Raw genomic sequence first — 17,795 nt, forward strand, 5'->3', positions numbered from 1 at the left:
TTTTAATGCAGGCTTTTATTCTATTATTGAATTTTTAATCTTACAATCTTTCTTTTTCATGTCAGTCTCCAGTTTTTATTTCTCCTTGTCTCTCAGGTAACTCACTTCTTATGTCAAGTTTTTTTTTCATGTAATCTCATCTTTCATCTCTTTATTCTAGACTGTAGTTTGCATAATCTATTGAGATTACAAAGCAGATGCTTTCTGCAATTTCTGTGTTTTCTTTAGTGTCTTTTTAAAGTGTCCTTTCTCTTTTTCTTGGTTTCCCATTTCTCTTTTCATCAGGCAGACTGTTTTCATGGGAAACATCTTTTTTCTCTCTTCAAGTTCATTATCTTTAAACAAGGGGATGTCTATCCATGGTTGATGATGGACTATATCAGTTTCTTTGATTCTGCCTTAAGTTTCTATAAAAATCTTTCCCTCAGATCTTAAGCAAATTTGTTGATATTCATGACTCAATGCCACATTTTCAATGTCTGGAAATTATTTATTTAGGGAAGCAAACTTGGCCCAGTGGTTAGGGCATCCATCTACCACATGGGAGGTCCGTGGTTCAAACCCGGGGCCTCCTTGACCTGTGTGGAGCTGGCCCATGTGCAGTGCTGATGTGCGCAAGGAATGCCCTGTCACGTAGGGGTGTCCCCTGCATAGGGGAGCCCCATGTGCAAGGAGTGCGCCCCATAAGGAGAGCTGCCCAGCGCGAAAGAAAGTGCAGCCTGCCCAGGAGTGGCACCGCACACACAGAGAGCTGACACCACAAGATGACGCAACAAAAAGAAACACAGATTCCCGTGCAGCTGACAACAGAAGCGGACAAAGAAAAATACGTAGCAAATAGACACAGAGAACAGACAACTGGGGCAGGGGTGGAGGGAAGAGAAACAAATAAATAAATCTTTAAAAAAAATTATTTAATGGGAATGATGGTATTAGGAGGACAACTGTTCATGCAGTATTTGAAGCAATATACTGTAGCAATTCAGGTTTGGGCCCTAGTATATTGAAGATTCATTGGGATTCTTGTTCTACCAATTGTGAGGAGTTAAATTAAGACCCACTCTACTCCATCTTTGAAATGGGCACTATCATGGGACATACCACTTGCATTTTTATAAGGATTGATACTGATATCATATATAGGATTGAAGTGCTTTAAACATATTAATTCACAGAATTCTATTTTATTCTCATTTTACAGATAAGGAAATCAAGGCAGCAGCATGTTAAGTAATTTGTCCAAAGTCACATAGCTGTCAGATGTGCAATTGATATTTGAATTCAGGCAGCTTGGCTTCCAGTTGAGGCTTTATATTTAATGCCCAATAAACATTTGCTTTAATTATTATGAGGAGGGGAATTTATTTATGGATGATCTAAAGTCATGAGTAGTTCTTTCTTTTCCTGCAACATTGAAGACAGCTCAGGTTCACTTACATGATTTTTCCTCTTCTGCTATATTCTACATTGCAAATTTGTCATAGCTTAACTTCTTCTACCTCAGGATTTGCAGCATTCCTGGAAATTATTACCCCCTAAAACATTTAGAAGGAGATAACCAAATTGGGGAATTTGGGATTCAATATGTGTGGATAGATAAATAGGTGGATAGGCAGATAATTGTCAATATGCAGTGTATCAGTGTGTATATATGTGTTTATGTGTGTGTACACACACATACAGATAACACAATACACACAGTTACTTTAGAATCCATTTTCCATTTCTGTTTGATAGAGCTTGGCTATATGATCAAAATGTAGTTGACAGTTGGACAGATTCTGCATTTCCCAGCCAAAGCAAAAGAAAGTGTGTTGTGTGTCACTGTATTGTACTTCAAGTTGGCAGTTTTGATCTCACGTAAGTGACAAGGTATGTCTTAATGTCACCTGATAACAATTGTATTTCTGTTTTCTACTTCATGAGTATTATAATTAGAGGAAATTCCTCCAAGATTCTGGCAGGAGATTAGTTGTCAATCTTAGTTTCTTGGATTATCAGGTACTCTTATCTTTCCATGTTTTCCTGGATATTTTATCATAAAAAATCATCACAAGGTCTGAGATGAGTAATGCTCTTAAAATATTTTTTGAGTCACTCTCCACTCAGTCCTACCACTACTTTCCAACTAGACACACACACACACACACACAGCTGAAGAACCTGAACATCTATTGATGCCAGTGGTAATAAAACACCAGAGAATTTAATGTTACATTTATATGAAAAAACAAAAGGAGTAAGTTCCTTGAGACATTTCAATCTGTCTCCCTTACTCTGTCATTGCAGGAGGGTGTAAGTCAAAACAGATACAGGTGCAGGCATATTTGTGAATTAGGGGTGTAGTTCATAAATGTCATCTAATTGTCCTTAATTGCCAGAATTGTCAAAGAATTGAGGCCTTCTATAGAGAATGATGGAGATAAGAGTGGTCTTGAGCTATTAAATTCCTTCCAGTGCTTCCTATTGGTAGTGGCATAAAAGGTAATGTGAAAATTACCATCTGAAATGATGAAGACCCAATACTGTATTTGGATTCAGATTTTTGTTGTGCAACAAAGATCAAAATAACAGTGGCTTAAACAAGGGAGACGTTTATTTCTTCCTGGTGTAACCCCTGAGCACAATCAATGCAAACTGATTTGGGTGATTTTATAGTCTAGGAACTAAGCTCTTTCTGTCTTGTTGCTCTGTTACTGCAAGTGTTTTGCTTCACTTCGTGGTCTGAGATTACTTACCATAATATCCACATTCCATACAAGAGGAAGGAGGATGAAAGGCAGGAGAGATCATCTGCTGATCATAAGGCCACTAAGGCGGCGGACTTGGCCCAGTGGTTAGGGCGTCCGTCTACCACATGGGAGGTCCACGGGTCAAAACCTGGGCCTCCTTGACCCGTGTGGAGCTGGCCCATGTGCAGTGCTGATGCACTGCAAGGAGTGCCCTGCCACGCAGGGGAGTCCCCCGCGTAGGGGAGCCTCATGCGCAAGGAGTGCGCTCGTAAGGAGAGCCGCCCAGCACGAAAGAAAGTGCAGCCTGCCCAGGAATGGTGCCGCACACATGGAGAGCTGATGCAACAAAAAGAAACACAGATTCCTGTGCCACTGACAACAACAGAAGCGACAAAGAAGAGGCAGTAAAGAGATACAGAGAACAGACAACTGGGGTGGGGGTGGGGGGAAGGGAAGAGAAATAAATAAATAATAAATCTTTAAAAAAAAAAGGCCACTAATAGGAAGTTAAACATATCACGTCCATTCACATCTCATTGTACAAAACTCAACATGGCCAGACTTACCTGCAAAAAGCAGCTGGGAACTGTAGTCTTCATCTGGGCAGACATATGCATAATTAAAACCTAAGGACTCTCTTACTTAAGGAGGAAAGCAAGAATGGAGATTGGAGGACAACGTTTTGTCTCACAGTCACTATGGGCCATAAGTTTATTGGTCCTTGTAAAATCATTAAATGAGCCAGGTTTGCTTTTGAAAGTCTTCCTCTTTCCTTTGCTCTTACATCCAGTGTATTCATGATTTTTTCCAATTGCTTAGGGCCTTCTCCTATTAGGTGTTGTAGTGAAGTTAATATCTAAGTTATTTGAACACATATATTAATAATATACTTCCAGGTAATCAAATGACATCTTCTTGAACATTTCGAGGGGAAAAAATTCAATGCCACCCTGGATTGCCAGAGAGTTCTAATTTTTAGAATGTTTTTAATCAATTAACTTAATAATGAGACTATTACAAAGAAAAATAAGACATATCCTATTGCCTATTCAAAACCTGAAAACAAACTTCAATTTGTTTAGGTAGTAGACTGAGTTCCCTTGATTGTATGGATGTTAGGCCCCTACCCCAAAATGCATTATGATTGATGTAATCTAGTCATCATAATACCATTCATCTTGGTCATGTTACCCAGTTCTCAGTAAAGAGAAAACAAGAGAAATCAGAGGGTTGGTGGTTGGGATTTTTCTTCATAAATTTAGAAATAAAAAAGTGATTTTATCAGCAATATCAAAATGTACAGAAATGAAAAATGTTTTCAAAATCATCAAAAAGAAAAAGCAGTCAGAATGGGCTCTAGGGTTTTTAAACATGTATGGATAACCCATACATTGATTAATAATTTTAATTTATGGCAACAATAATAATTAGAACTTGGAACTCATCTGGAAGCCCAGAAATTGAAGGATTAGTACCTGGGGGACTAGATATACTGACCTAGCTGTATTGAAGGAAGGAATTCTGGACCCAGAAGTAGGTTGTCTTGGAGAATGTATAGAGGGTTAAGAATTAAGAATTCCAGGCAGTTGGTGAAGAGATGTCATATAAGGAACAGGCAGGGAAATTAGGGCACATCCAGCAGGGAGAGAGACTCAGGCAACAGGTAGATGATCCTTGCTGGGTGACTAGCAGACTAAAAGGATTAAACCACTAGATTTGTGAAAACTAGTAGACTAAACGATCCCTGCTGGGTGACCCATAGACTAAAAGGATTACACCACTAGATTTGTGAAATTCACAAATAGGATTCTAGCTTATAAAAGGCCTTCTTGTAGCAAAAGCAGCTATTAAGGCTGAGGAAAGCAGGTATACCAGCTAGTACCTAAGGAAGGAATTTAGACACAGGAGAATTATTCAGGGGTATGGTTTATGAAACTCAAGCGCTAAGAAAAAAATTACTGTAATTTTGTTCTAAGGTATAGAGACAAAACTTGTTAAAGAATACATTTCCATTGACTACATTTTGGAATAAAGCTGGTGTAGAAATATAATTCCTTTATTCTTCTCCCAATTTTTCCAGAGATGGCTGTCTCCTGATTGACTTTATTTCTTACTTTTGCCTTTGCAATGGCCTTCTGGGTTTTGCTTGCACTTCTCTCAGCACCCACCACACTTTGCCTCCTACACTTCGTAGCTCTTGCTTTTTTGGGCACCCTGCAATTTAATCTCCAACTTGAACATAGTTCTGTGTAGCTGATACCTAGGCCTGGTTTGCCTTAGCCAGCTCAGGGAGATGGTTGTTTCAAATATTTATGCCCCTTTTTTCACCTTCTCCAGATGGAGGATGGTACGTTAGACGTCAATTTCAGAGACAAAGAAGAGTGTGCTGAAAGAGTATGGTTTTTTGCTTGAAAGATGGCAAATGATTGCAAACTGGTGTTAAAACACAGGTCTTCTTGGACTTTCCATGTGGTAGGCAGATGCTCTATCCATTGGTCCAAATCTGTGTCCCGTTGATGAGCTGGCCCATGCTCAGTGCTGATGTGCACAAGGAGTGCCATGCCACACAGGAGGGTTCCCTGTGTAGAGGAGCCCCACGTGCAAGGGGTGTGCCCAATGAGGAGAGCCACCCCATGTGAAAAAAGTGCAGCATGCCCAGCAGTGGCACCGCACACATGGAGAGCTGACGCAGCAAGATGATGCAACAAAAAGAGACACAGATTCCAGGTGCCACTGACATGAATATAAGCAGACACATAGGAAAACACAGCAAATGGACACAGAGAGCAGACAACTGGTGGGGGAGGGGAGGGCAGAGAAGGGGAGAGAAATAAATAAAAAAATAAATCTTTAAAAAAAGCAACAAAAAACACAGGTCTTCTAACAACACTGGTGGCCCACCAAGGGCATAGAGACTGCTTTGTTGAAATAGCTACATTTAGTTAGACACTTTCAGTGAAAAGTTTTATTCCTTTGATTATATTAGTTGAGATGATACAAGAGGTCTGATAATACACTTGTCTTCCAGTAGCTACATCATCTCTTGTTCTACTTGTCAAACAAGTTTGAAACTGTCACCAGCATCCTGACCAACTTCCCTGCCTTGTATTCTTGGCCCCAGACACCTGGGGAGTTGAGGCTTTGCCATCAGATCTCAAATTTACATTCCCTCTAAGTCCCAGTTGAACATGTCCCTGATCGAAAAGGAAATATATTGGATATATGATCATTCCATCTCTGTACTCCCAATCCTCTGTCACATTTCATTTTTTGCTTCAAAATTGATTAGGTGATCTGCTCTAAATGGCCTTTGTGCCCTGACCTGGACTTCTTACTATGTGATCTGGCTTAATCCCCTCATACTTTCTTTGTGTTCCCTTTGACAGCACTTGGCTATTCCATCCTCTTCCCTAGTCTCAATTGCTTTTTCATTCTTTCTTTCTCCCATCCTCTACCCCTTCTTTGTATGTGCTTCCATTCTCTAAAACTCCTTACATATCCTATGTAGCAATTTTTCTGCAGTGATGGCAGGGAGGGGAGACAGATAAGCTATTGTAAGCTTTCTTTTCAAGATTCGTAATTACATCTCAACAAAAATTTATTGATTGCTAAGCACTGTCCCAGGTTCTGGTGATAAAGTGATCAAAAACACAGTTCTTTCCCCAGAGGAGTTCACAGTTTCATACAAACAAACAAACAAACAAACAAAAAACAGATTCATAAACAAATAATTACAATATAAGTGGGGTTAAATTCTATAAAAAAAACTATGCATACAAGCTCTAAGAATGTCAATGATGAGGCAATATATTCTGTCTATAGAGTAAGAGAAGGCTACAGATTAAACCCAGTAATTAATGGTTTAGTTTCTTGCTTTATATTCAAAGAATTTTTTACAAATTGGAGAAAGCTAGAGACAAGGGTATTCCTTATTTAACTAATGAAAAAAACAAACAAACAGATTCTGGATTGTTGAGTGATGCCCCAAATCACTGAGAATATTCATATACAATGCTGGGTTCTTGATATATTAGTCAGGATAATTAATACTAGCTGCTACAACAGGAAAACCCTCACAATCTAAGTGGCTTAATATGACAAAAGGATCTCACTCCTCCCTCATAGGGAACTGATGTGGGCTGGGTGGTCGTCATCCATCTTGTGGGTATGCCTTCTGCAATATGTGGTCTTTAAATTTCATAGCGGGGGAGAGAAAGGTAAAAGGAGCCATGCTGGGTCTTGTATTGTCCTTAGAGTGACAGATGTCACTTTTCATCAAAATCCATTGACAGATACAAACCTCATTGACTGAATATGAGAAATGTGTAAGAGTGCATGAGATTTAGTGACTTGATGCTGTCTTTGCCACACCTGATTGACCTACCATGAGAATCCTGGTTCTACTGTCAATATGTATTCCTTAATGTATGCTGGTTTCGGTGATAGTAAAGCACAAAGGGTATGTTTAAGAGAGGTTGCTGGATGAATGGATAAATGGATGGATGGATAGGTGGATGGATAGATGAAAGGATGGGTGGATGGATGGATCAATGGATAGATAGATAAATAAATGTGCGATACCTTCTAACTAATTTCAGCTGCTCTTCTATTAATAGGTTAGGCTAATGCTTATTTTCTACCCTATTTTTTATGAGTTGAACCCTATGCTCTTTAGTCGAGGGCATAACCATACTTTTGTCCAGCAGAATGCAAAATAATTTTGATGGTGAACCATGGGTCATCATTTTGCCCATCATTTTGTAACTATTAATGTACAATAGAATTTCTGGCATAGTAAATAATACCATTAGAGCTGTCTTTGAAAGAAAAGGTCAATATTATACCTGCTCACTCATAGGAGAGATTAATATACTCTTGCTATTATTAATAATAGTAATTAGACTCTACTGCTTGAGCTGATCCTTATGTCCCATTTATAAGAACAGCGTAATGTTCTTCCTGAGCATGACTTGGCATATTTTAGCACATCATTGCAAGCACTGAAAATCAGTGCCAGAATCTTCTTATCATTTTATTAGCTATGTGGCATTTGGATTTTGTATTTGTATTAAGCTTACTTTTCCACCGCTAAAACTGTTAGCAGAGTTTTTATATGAAAAACAGGAGCCCCTTTCTTAATAGCATTTCCTAGCAGTACAATAGAGCCTTGTACATTTTGCACCATTTAACACAGGTACTGCCACAAATTAAGAGGACAGGCAACCTTGTCAGGACAATTAACACTTGCAGCGGAAAAACTCTTCTTAGCTCAGAAGAAAAAAATAGAAATTTAACTTGAAGTTCTCATATAGGAGAAACTTTTCAGTATGAGAGCAAAACAGGGAAGGGGAAAATGGAATCCTGGCTGTTTATGTGAACAGATGATCAATTTCTTTTCTTTTGCCATTTCTTTATCAAGATACCTTTAAATACTGTGTACAGGGTTTGCAGAAATATATAAATGTGCCAGGACTATCCTTATTTAAAGGTTAGGCACAGGGACATTAATTTGGGGATCCCTTCATTCAGAAGAATTCCTCACTATGTTCTTTGTTCTGCCTTGGAATTTCTCTAATATCTCCTACGTTGGATTAAGGTACTAAAGAACTCTATAAAAATGAACCAATGAACCTAGTGGAGGTACACGACTTACACTTTATCATTAGTGTATACTGTGAATAATTAAGATGAAGTTTCTTCCATCAGTTAAGCACTAGGAAATAATAATAGTTATGTTTAAAAACTTAAATTTTATGGCATACCAGAGTTTGCAATGCAATCTGACTTAATCATCCATTTGTTTCTTATAATAATTTTGTGAGAAAAGGAAGATGAAGGGGAGGTGCTATTAACAGATGAAGGATCTCAGGCTCTGATGGGTCAATTGACTATTCAAAGACATGCCAAAGGAGCTGGATTATAGAATAAGTAAGTAGTGAGGAGGGGGAAGGAAGAAATGGAGACAATGGACAGTGTGTGGGAAGGCCAATTCTTATTGGCCCAGTAGGGATCAAAATGAACAGCTAAGGTATATTTGAAGGTTCAGGGGACGTTTCGGGAATTTGGTGGAGGGAAACGTTACTAACAATATTAGCAATATTTACATTTTATTGAGTGTCTATTTCATGCCACATCCTGAACTAGACTCTTGTATATACTATTTCATTTCATCTTCTCTAAAATCCTGTATATCAGTCAGGGTTTCTAGGAGTAGAAACAAAATGAACAGAATATTTACATGTATGTTTTAGTTTCCTTGGCTGTTCAAGCAAATATCATGCAATGGGTTGGTTTAAAACAATGGAAATTTAAAAACTCATGGTTTTGAAGCTAATAGATGTCCAAGTCAAGGCATTATCAAGGCAATGCTTTCTTCCCGAAGACTGGAATTCTGGGACTGGAGGCTGGTGATCCTTGGTCCTGGGCTTCTTTGTCACATGGGAATGTACATGGTGGCCTCTCCTGACCTCTCCCTTCTCTTTTGGATTCCCTTGATGTTCAGCTTCTGGTTGCTCCCTATGTGGCTTTCCATCTGTGTGAATCTCATTCTGTTTATAAAGGACTCTGGTAATAGAGCTAAGACCCATATTGATTGAGTTAGGCCACACCTTAACTGAAGTAATCTCATCAAAATATCTTCCTTACAATGGAGTCATACCCACAGGTTTGGATTAAGATAAAGAACATGTTTTTCTGGGGTAGCGCCAAATGACTCTATAAGGAATTGACTCATGTGATTATAGGGCTGGCAAGTCCAAAATCTGTAGGGCACACAAGAGTTGATGGTGAAGTCATAAGTCCAAATTCCTCAGGCAGGAAACTCAGGAAAGAGTAGGAGATGAAGTCTTGAGGCAGAATTCCTTCTGATCCCTGGAACTCTAGGTGTTTTGAATTTAAGGCCTCCAACTGATTGGATGAGGCCCACTCACATTATGGAAGGTAGTCCTACTTTACTAAAGGTCAACTGATTGCAAATGTGAATCCCATCTACAAAATACTTCCTACCCATAAGGAGGCCAGTGGTTAAGCAAACAAAACAGACAAAATAACCTAGCCAAGTTGATCCATAAAATTAAGCATTGCTTTCTGCAAAGTAGGTAACATCCAAAATTTACAGATGAGGAAAGAAGGGTTCAGAAAAATAAATATCTTGCTGAAGGTAACTCAACTAAAATGGCAAGATATTTTCCTAATCCTAAACCCCATATTCTTTTCACAGCCACATACTGCAGTGCAAGAAAGCAAACAAAGAAGAGGTCACAGGAGGGCCTTGAAAACAAATTTCACTTCTTTCACATCTGTCTCAGGCTTGGCTTCTCTGCCCTTCACCTTTCCATTAACTCTATAATCCTGCAAAGAGCAGAAATTTTACACCCTGGCCAAAGTAAGGACTTTAGAAATTTCTACCTGGATACTGTTTTCCAGCTTTCAAAGTTTCTCAGTCTTCCTCAGGGTTTATCATGTGAAACATTAACATGTTTATTTCAGTCACTTCTCTATTGGTGTTGATGCAAAATAATGAGGGACTTTTCTTTTCTTTTTTACTACCAGTTTCCCCTCTTATTGGGTATTGTAGCTGCCATGTGTTTCCCTTCTTATGTCAAAAATTACCCTCAATTACTTTTACATACAGTATAGCCTATCAAAAGTTTCTGACCAGATTTTTCTTCCCAAGCAAGAAGTCATTAAGGACAGTGAGTGAGTGATATAACGGAAGTCAGGCAGTTTACTTTCCTTTAGCATTTGCTACCAAATTTGCTGTAAAACCAAAATTACTGTCTCCCTGACGGTACCTGGCCATCTCTTGGGTAAAATGTGGCAGCTGCTTAACAGTGTACATTAATAAAACATGATTGTCTCAGACGCAGCAAGTAATGATGAACTGATGCATTTAATGGACAAGGCAGACAGGGCCTCAGCTCGGGTGTTCATCTCCCTGTTAAGCAACCTTGGGAAGACTATTTAATTTCTCCATTACTCAGTCTCCTCACCTGTAAAATGGGGATAAAAATACTTACCTCACTCACAGAGGCATTGTCAGAATTAATTAACTCAGGCGAAATCCTCTGAGATGTCTGGATGAATGGTGTCATGTGGCTGCAAATGATTAGTATCCTTACTTTTCTGACACTTGCCCATAAGCCCCATCGATCAAATACTGTCCTAGCTGAACTGGGCAAAGCGATGGATTCTATGACGGCATTCAATGGCACTTTGCCCTGAAGATAAAGTCTGTCACACACAGTATCTCCCCAGAGTAAGCTTAAGCTGGTAGCAGTTTTGATGTAGGTGATCTGCTTGCCAGTGTGCACAGAGGCAATTTAACTAGAGCTAATTATGGCCAGCAAGAATGTCAGAGACAAGAACTTACCTCTGATTAGGATGGGATGGTTAAAGAAACTATTTCTGAACCAGATAATCAGGTGGAATTTTTTGGTATGAGTAACATTCTTTAGAATAGCAGAACACCTCTGATTTCAGAGGAAGGGGATACAATATGTTCTAGAAAGGAAGAAAACCAGAGAGAAACTTGTTATCCTTGCAAATTACCCTCTCTGACTTTCACGGTCTTTTTATTTTGGTCATTCTTTTTTGTCCCTAGGATAGGAATGATTGTCCCTAGGATAGAAATGAGAATAGTAGAGAGAGGTAGCAAGCAAGAAAGGTAAGATGTAGTCTCCATTCTCACTGAACATCTCGATCTGAGGGGACAAGACAGACATGAACAAACATAGCAGAGAGAAGGAAAGGAAGCTTTCAGGAAAATGAGAGTCAATGCTGAGGGTAAGTACTTTGTTGTGAAATATTTTAAAATTGCAACTCAGTGGTGTGGTTGATGTTACTAATCACAAGATCATAAGCTACAAATGTGTATGATTTTTCAGTTCAAATATCTCCATTTCTGTTACTACCATCTTAGTACAAATTACCATCATTTCTCACATAGGCTATTTTAATATCTTCCTAGCTGGTCTCCCTTGTTTCAACCCTTGCTCATCTGTAGTCTGTTCAATCCACACAGCAACCAGGTGAGTCAAGAGTAGGCTACTCTACTGCTTTAATCTTTCAAAACCTCTCTGGTAGATTGATATTATTTACGAATTCCAAAAAGAGATATTATGTTTGTAAACTGGTCTTGCTCTCTGAGTATAATAACCTTTTGTATTAGATTCAGCTGAAATGTCTGATTAAATTATGTTAACATTAGAACTTGGATTCAACCAAGTCATTAGAGTATGACTTAGCTTTAAGTCCCAGCCCCCTTAGGCTGATAAAACAGACTCTCACACAGAAGTAGATCACAGAGAGAACATAGAGGAAGAAAGACAGCTCATTACACATAGCAGAGGCCCCAGGAAGAGAGATGAGCCTGATAGTCTACAGCTGACCTTGTGAAGCTAACAGAGCAGCTGATTCAGGAAAGAAACCAGCCCTAGAAGAAGAGGACGAGCCCAAGGCCAGCCTACAGCTGAGATTGGAAGAAGCTGGGACTATGGAGCCTTAAGAGGAAAGAGGAAGCCTGAACCCTCGCAGACACTGCCTGCCACCTTGTATCAACATGTGGCAACTGACTTGGGTGAGAAAGCACCTCTTATGGTACCTTGAGTTGGACTCTTTAAATACCCTTTATAAAAGCCAACAGATTTGTGGTTCTTTGCATCACCACTCCTTTGGCTGACTAATGCAATGTCCTTTCCCATTGCAATTAGAATCAAATTCTTTCTATTGCCTGCAGGTTTCTACTGTCCATATCTAACCTAAACTTATTTGAAAAATCTGCCTGTTCTCTAGGCTCCAGCCACACACATTTCCTTTCTGTTTTCTGAACCAGCGAAGACGTTTCCTGTCTGGGGCCTTTGCATATGTCCCTTCTGCCTGGAATATTCTCTAGGCAATTTCCCCTAACTAGAATCCAAAACTTTTTATCTCTCAGTTTAAATGCCTTAGGTTCAGGAGGTCCTCTCCTGATTTTCCTGTCTCCCCTTCTCTTACCAGTCACCATCATAGTATCCTGTTTGTTTTTCCCTTTCAGTATATTTATTAAAATCTGTAATTATTCATTCTCCTGTTCATACTGCATTCATTGACTTGTTAACTGGTTATGTCCCTCACCAAGAGCTTGCCCTCACCAAAGGCCTTTATTTGCCAGCACTCACACAATACCTGGCATGAACAAATATATAATTTCTTAAAATTGTTGAATACTATTGTTAATAAGCACCTACTGTATGTCATGCACAGTCTTACACCTTTATATACCAATCTCATTTTTTCCGTGAAAGAACTTTGAGAGATTGGTATCATTTAGCTGTAGTTTTCATGTGAGTATATTTAGGCTTAGACACACTGAGACTTTCTGAAGTTCACAGCTTGAACTTGGCGAAAACTGGATTTAAACATAAACATAAAGTCTTCCAGGCTCTGAACCCGATGTACTCCCATTGTTGCCTGATTTGGAAGGTTAGATGAGCAATCTAGATGGAGAGGTCAATTATAAATCCTCTCTCTCTGGCACTGAACATGAATTGGCTTGAAAGGCATTGTTGGAAAATTGCAATCTAAGAGCAAGCCCTAGCTTTGTTAAGTTCCTTTGTTAAGTTACAAGGACTTGGTGATTACTCTCTAAATGAGAATTAGTAAAAACATAGAAAAGGATGAGCCAAAACTATCTTTTTGTGCCCCTCTTAGAAAATTGTCCCATTTATTTTCAAACCACTTCTTGCCTGAGGGCATCTCCATCTTTGGCTTCTGATTACTGTTTCCTGGAGGAAAGTTTAAGGAGTGTGAAAATCAATTCACTTTAGGTTCACTTCAATTCAATTAAGAACCTTGGTACTTTCAACAATCTTTAAAAAAAAGAAAACAAGGAATGAAAACCTGTTGATTTAAAGTGTAAAAACATTGTGACTTTTCTTTTCTCAAATGTTGGCATTTAACATGTTATATTTTGTCTGTGGGTTGAAGTACTCTTATAATTAACACAAACAAACTGGATTGTTTCATAAAAATTAGACATTCAAACAGCAGTGTTATTTCTTTGCCAAAACTTAAAACATTATTTATGGATAGCTGAGCAGTGTTTTATACCCATGATATGAATATTTTCCTAGAAAGTTAGATTTTTTTTTGGAGGGGGATGTGGGGGGGGGGCGGGGAATATTTTGCTGAGTTTTCCAGTCTCATATGATGGTGGTAAAAAGATATTAAATATGTGTTTAAGTCATTACATCTCAACAAGAGCAATCAAAACAACCATGAAGATACATGAAGATGAAATTTCAAAGACCAGTGCATGCTACCCGTACATAACGGTGGTGCCATGTGGCTGTTGACCTTGCTTCTTCATGGAGCCTGTCCTGCCATTGTACAGGGACCTCACATGCCCTTTCTTGCTGGCACTCTGACCATTGAACTGGGCCATGCCATGCAGGCCTTGCACTGATCTTCATCTTCATAGAACTTATGGAGCCAGTGTTTTCCTTCCCTCACTTTCTCCCTGCCCTCCTCCCCACCTTTCCCCCCAGCCCCAGGCAAGGCCAAGTCACCAGCACCTGTCAGTAGGGATCACTCCTAGTCCAACAGCACTCCGAGCCCCATTCCTGCACTAGCTAACCCAATCCCACCCCACTCTGCCTCTCAGCTCCCAGCACCCAGACCCTACACAGTGGTACTATTGGACTTCAGTCCTGGACTTCAGCCATGGGTGCTGAGACATAAACCCAAGGGACCTCACATGCTCCTCAGCTCTAGTAGTGGGACCCTGGCACCCTTTTGGCCTGGCCTCAGACCCATACAATTGCCCAAAATGGAGCAGCATGAGAAAGTATGGGGACCTCATATTTTTTAAATGTAACATTTAAAAGAAAATAAAGGGAAAAAAATAGCAGAACAATGAAAATTTTAGTTGCTCAATGTCCAGGTTGCCATCTGAGGTCAAACAAGACCACACTCTGCCTGCTTATTTCATCACTCACAGTCTCATACTGTAAACAACTGTTCTTGTCATATGTTTCTCATATTTTGTATCTTTTTTTGTGTGACTGCACTTTAAAATGGCCCCTAAGCATAGTGCTGAAGTGCTATCTAGTGTTCCTAAGTAGGATGCTATGTAAATTTCACACTGACTATAAGTTCATTGTTAATGAATCAACAATATATATTAAAGTGTCTTTACATAAAAACACCATCAACAAGGTTATGTATTCCTTGGTTGATGAAAACGCTACAACCAGAGGCCCATAGAAACCTAAACGTCCACTTTCCTTAGGAACAGTGATTCAGTATTTGTTAATTCATTGTTCATGGTGACTTTATAGAACATAACTACCATGAATAATGAAAAAAAAAAAAAAAAACGGCAACATTGTAATATGCCTGTATCCAGGGACAAGAATGTGCTCAGTATAAAGAAACACTGGGTATTGCAAGGTGAAACAAGTTTCTCTTGACTCTTAACTCATTGTACAGTAATGTGGTTCTGTTTTAGGAAAGAAGGATTCACAGGGTTCTATGAGATGACAGAAGGCATATTCCTAAATTTTGTCCAACACTATCATAACAGGCTTCCCAGAGAAAACAATACCTGGGCTGAATCTTAAAGGAATGATTTCATTGGCAAATGGGAACAGTGACATTTTGAGGAGTGTCAGGGGAAAGGTGACTTGAAACTTCTTTCTGCTTAGCAACCTCATGTCCTTCTATTGCAACTGACTTTCTCCTCTAATAGAAAACATCACTGCCCCACCTAAAGCTTCCAGGCTGTTATTCCTTCAGACAGGAAAATATTTCTGCCTCTCCAGATTTCTCTAGAAAGGAATTTTCCCCTCCAACAGTCAATGGAAAATACCCAGTGGGATGTTCTGTCTTGCCTGGGTTGAGTGTTCTCTGATTGGCCCAGCTTTGATCCATAAAATGTGCATGTAACTCTGGTTATCTAAGAAGATGGCAGCTTCCATTTAAAATCCATGCCTTCATATCTGATGGGAAAGGCCCTCAAAGAAAGGGAAAGAAACATTTATAAGATAAGTATAAAGAATGTTAAACCAGATGAGTTTGTTGATATTTCTGAGAACATACCCTCCAGCTTATCAGTGGGGAAAGGAATTGGAGCTTATGGATGCTCTTTAGGTCAACTTTACCAACTGCCAGACTAATGGGTAAGAAGAAAGAAATATTTTCTAGGATATTCTCTGGGCCAGCTGTATATGAAATACTTTGCTTTCATCATCTCATAAGTTTCTCACTACAATTCCCAGAGATAAATATTATTTTGTGTATGAGGAACAGAGAGGTTAAGTAATCTTAGAATATCCCATGGACTAAACAATTACAGAGATTCAATTTGTGCTTTTTTAAAATTAGAAATTCCATTTTCCCTCCACTATACCACATGGGTTCTTCGGGAAACAATATTAGTAACATAATGCATAATCTTCCAAATGGCCAGAGGTGTGAAAATAGGAGCTTTGTTTTGTTTTTTGCTGACTTTATGATAAAATGACCTTCTTTCTTAAGATTTAATGTGCTGTGTAAGGAGAAAATATATAATGAGCGCTTTGGTTATCTTCTCTTTTGAGCTGAGTCTGTAAGACGTGTCACATGTCTCTTCCTCAGAGAGAGTAATTAATGGGGTGTACTGTTATTTCCATATGATATTGTGTCTAGAAGAATTTCTCTTTGGGGACACAGAGAAGAAGGACACATACATTTTTGCATTTATACTGAACATTTTCTCAAAAAGTTGTTGCAGAAAGACATCAACAATTAATGCCCCTTTGTTTTCATAGAGAGGTTTACTTATTAAGGTTAGGTGACAATTCTTTTGGAAGGGACACCATCACAGGCTCTCTGGTTTTGGACTGGCAGAAAATGAGGACTGCTACTGCAAAGAGAATGCTGGTTATTCAGTAGGAAACTCGCACCTGCTCCCCAGGTTGGCTCATTTCTCATTTCATTATTCCAGTACAGGGCTCCCTAGGAATAACTTTTCCTCTCTTTAAATGTTAGGTTTAGTTACAGAGGTGAGAGAGATGTATAAATGAGTGGGTGGGGTGGTGAGGTGTATCTAATTTTATATTCTTTTGTAAGGAGTATAGTATATAATAAAACAATCATTTGTCAAAGGGTAAACTTACACAACAACAATGCTCTGTTTTTAAAAGATTGTGAGCTACACGGTGTTCATAAAGCATTGTGCTCCAGGGTTAGATATTCTTCCTTCCTCAACTACTGGAGTTTTCTGAAGTCTCCAAAGAAAGAGTAGTATACATATTTTGACAGGAGGCACCAGGTTGCACTTTGTCCCATGCTTTGACACATTCATTAGCCTAGACTCTAAATTTTCAATTACTGAGCCCATTAAGTACCCCACCACACACACACACATCATGTTGAAAGCAGTGAATAAGAGAAAAGTAACAGATTTGTAGTGCAGTTTTGAAGATGCTAGTCTTATTTTTGTCTGTCATTTTAGATTGGCCATTACAAGCAAAATTTCCCCATGATGAATGATATTCAGTTATAGTTGAGTCACAGAGTCACATCAACTACTCTGTTTATTATTTACTATTTGATATCATAAGAAAATAAGAAACTTTGTGTCTTTTAATCTTTAGTCTTTAATGGTGAGCGGATATGACTGGTGTAATCGAAGAAGAAAAGGAAATAAATCAACAAAAATTCTTCATGGTGAAGTGGCAGGAAAGAACATTTTTACATAATGATGCACACAAAAAGAAGATATCTGAAGAGAAAGGTAAAAAGACAATTGCTATGACATAGTCATTCAGAAATTCTAATTCAAAAGACTAGCATAAATTATATGTGCAAAATTGAATACACTTTTAAAAATATACACTGATGTTTTCAGCTCTAACATGTAAAGTGCTTGAAAGTCATCACCCATCCTTAAAACAAGGAAAGGCTGGAGAAATTGAAAATCAATGACTTCTCTTAGAGCAAAGAAATGATGTCATGGCAAACATCACACTGAGATCAGATGAGGGAGGAGCATACAAAAACACAGCCAAGATCTCCTTACCTGGAGCAGAAGCATGGAGCCAT

General features: G+C 38.8%; 1 long non-coding RNA gene across 1 annotated transcript in view; it reads left to right on the plus strand.

The window, feature by feature from the left end:
• Window positions 1–17,538, plus strand: part of LOC131278759 (uncharacterized) — a 49,913-nt gene extending 32,375 nt beyond the window's left edge. The window contains exon 3 of the long non-coding RNA XR_009186196.2: window positions 17,348–17,538. This is a non-coding gene — a long non-coding RNA (uncharacterized lncRNA). The remainder of the gene's footprint in view (window positions 1–17,347) is intronic.
• Window positions 17,539–17,795: the final 257 nt, after the last annotated feature.

Source organism: Dasypus novemcinctus, chromosome 1, assembly GCF_030445035.2.
Source record: "Dasypus novemcinctus isolate mDasNov1 chromosome 1, mDasNov1.1.hap2, whole genome shotgun sequence".
NCBI lineage: Eukaryota > Metazoa > Chordata > Mammalia > Cingulata > Dasypodidae > Dasypus > Dasypus novemcinctus.